Below are 2649 nucleotides of genomic sequence, written 5' to 3' on the forward strand. Positions count from 1 at the left end.
CATAATTCATGAATATTTCATTTAAATTTTCATTAATTTGGGTGTTTTTGGGACCAGAAAAAGTAATGTTATTTTGTCCTGTACATCTGCATGCCTATAGATAACATTCTTCATATTATGTATATCAAATCACCGGAGACGATCAATTTCTAACAAATTTCATGCCACATTATTAAAAATCAACGGTTAGATACGCTGGCAAATATATAATGCAAGTCATGCTATAACATTTTGTGATAATTAGGAACGATTTTGTAAAATCATAGGTTTCAAAAAGTGTACCTTTTGGAATTGGGGTGGGGGTGCGTCCGCACCCTCTGCATCCTCCCCCTTTCCCCTCCTTTGCCTACGGGCCTGAACTTATGATCACGGTACCCTGACCATTAAAAATTAGCAGACGCACTGGGAAGCGTTGTTCACGGCATTGGACTGCAGCGAAAAATGATTCCCCCATCATTAATGGAACAGGCCGACGTCATGCTTGGCTGACTAATTTTGATTTACATTGTGTGTGTCTGTGCCATAAGCAGCAAAAGTCCATGTCAAACCAGCCAAGCATGACTGTTTTGAAATACATTTCACAACAACACAAGACCTGCGAAATGTAAATCAAAACTAGTCAGCCAAGCGTGACGTGGGCATGTTCCATTAATAATGGGGGAATCATTTTTCGCTGCAGTCCAATGCGTTAACGCTTCCCAGTGGGTCTGCTAATTTTTAATGGTCAGGATACCGCGAAAACAAGCCCTATGCTAGGCATTATAGGCTAGGCTTATGTGGGATAGGATTTGCAACAAGGTCTTGGACTAAGCCTCTATGTTATAGTAGAAGGCCTGGTCCTAGTCTAGGCCTATAATATAGTAAAATTCTGTATAAGTAGTCATATGATTACAGGTTTACATTGTACCAAGGTCAATATTAACGATCGCATTTATTTTTCATTGAAAATAAAAAAAAAAACTTTAAAAAAGTATATAATATAAACTATAATACCATAGTTTCATTCAATGGGGCCCCGACAGTTTTAAACAATAAAAGCTGGGTTCTGATGTTTGAAATCATGCTTCTGATTTTGTGATCAATCTGCTTTGCATTGTATATAGGCCGTACGTTATTTAAACATGTTTAGTTCTCACTAAAATTGGCATATTCTATTCTCTGTATTTATTTACACATAGAGTACATAGGACCTACTGAATGACTATACCAGTCCGAAAAGTCATGTACCACTCTATGTTCTCTAACAACGGAGTTAACAGTTAATTTTTCAATCTCCAGCAAATTTAAATAGCATCCAAAATCCTCCTTTTTGGAATATAAGGAAATAGATAGTACTTTATATTTGTTGGATCGATTGTAACTCCTGATTGTAGCAACCCCAAAACGAATGGCACTTCAGAACAGTACAGTATACGAAAAGTTCTCTCAAATTTTATATCCTATCGCGTTGTTTGTGTTATAAGTTAACTTCATTTATTTATATTTTATTTTCTTTTAAGCATACAGGTTTGGAATATTTTTAAATCCTTAAGTTAAATTATCTAAAGTTTTTATTTTCAATGAAAAATAAATGCGATCGTTAATATCGATCTTGGTACAATGTAAACCTGTAATCATATGACTACTTATACAGAATTTTACTATATTATAGGCCTAGACTAGGACCAGGCCTCCTACTATAGTATAGCGGCCTAGTCCAAGACCTTGTTGCAAATCCCAGCCCACATAAGCCTAACCTATAATGCCAAGCATAGGGCTCGTGTTCGCGGTACCTTGACCATTAAAAATTAGCAGACGCACTGGGAAGCGTTGTTCACGGCATTTGACTGCAGCGAAAAATGATTCCCCCATCATTAATGGAACAGGCCCACGTCATGCTTGGCTGATTAGTTTTCATTTACATTTCGCAAGTCTAGTGCCATACGCAGCAAAAGTCCGTTTCTAGTGTTGTTGTCAAATACATTTCAAACCAGGCTGGTTTTTGATTAACGTTTTGGAATAGAATTTGGAGAGGGCGTTTGATCAAGTCAGACCTACGTTTTGAATTTGAATTACATTTTAAAGAAATTAGAACTACATTTTGAAAAATTTGAACTACGTTTTGAAAAATTAGAACTTCATTTTGGGAAACGAGATCTACATTTTGAGAAATTTACGCCTACGTTTTGATAAATTAGACATTGAATTTTGCAATTACATTTTGATTTTAACATGGACTTTTGCTGCGTATGGCACCCCATAGTTGGTTCAGTGTGCATTATTGCCAGTGTGCACGTTAAAGAACGCAGTATACTAATTGGAAATGAGTAGGAAATTGTTTCCCGATGTACAGTGGTGTAACGACTATGCGCTCCCATGCGGCGGTCCGCAGGGCCCCCGTCACCTAGGGCCCCGACGATTCCCCAACCCATTGGGTCCTCGCTCGGGCACCCTTACCCAAAAGGACTTTGTTGATACATAACAGCATAATGTGTCTCTGATATCGACTGTAAGACATATATCATAGTATATATGTGAAGGTTTAATGGGGGCCCCTGTCGGCCTGGGGCCACCTACAATTTTCCAATTGTTTTAAAAATGGAAATTATACTCGCATTTTAAATATATGAGTGCCAATTCCGGCCACTTTGAGGTGCCGTATTCATAAAT

Source organism: Anneissia japonica, unplaced genomic scaffold (genome assembly GCF_011630105.1).
Source record: "Anneissia japonica isolate Jap-2015-1 unplaced genomic scaffold, ASM1163010v1 scaffold287962_len325480_cov183, whole genome shotgun sequence".
Classification (NCBI taxonomy): Eukaryota; Metazoa; Echinodermata; class Crinoidea; order Comatulida; family Comatulidae; genus Anneissia; species Anneissia japonica.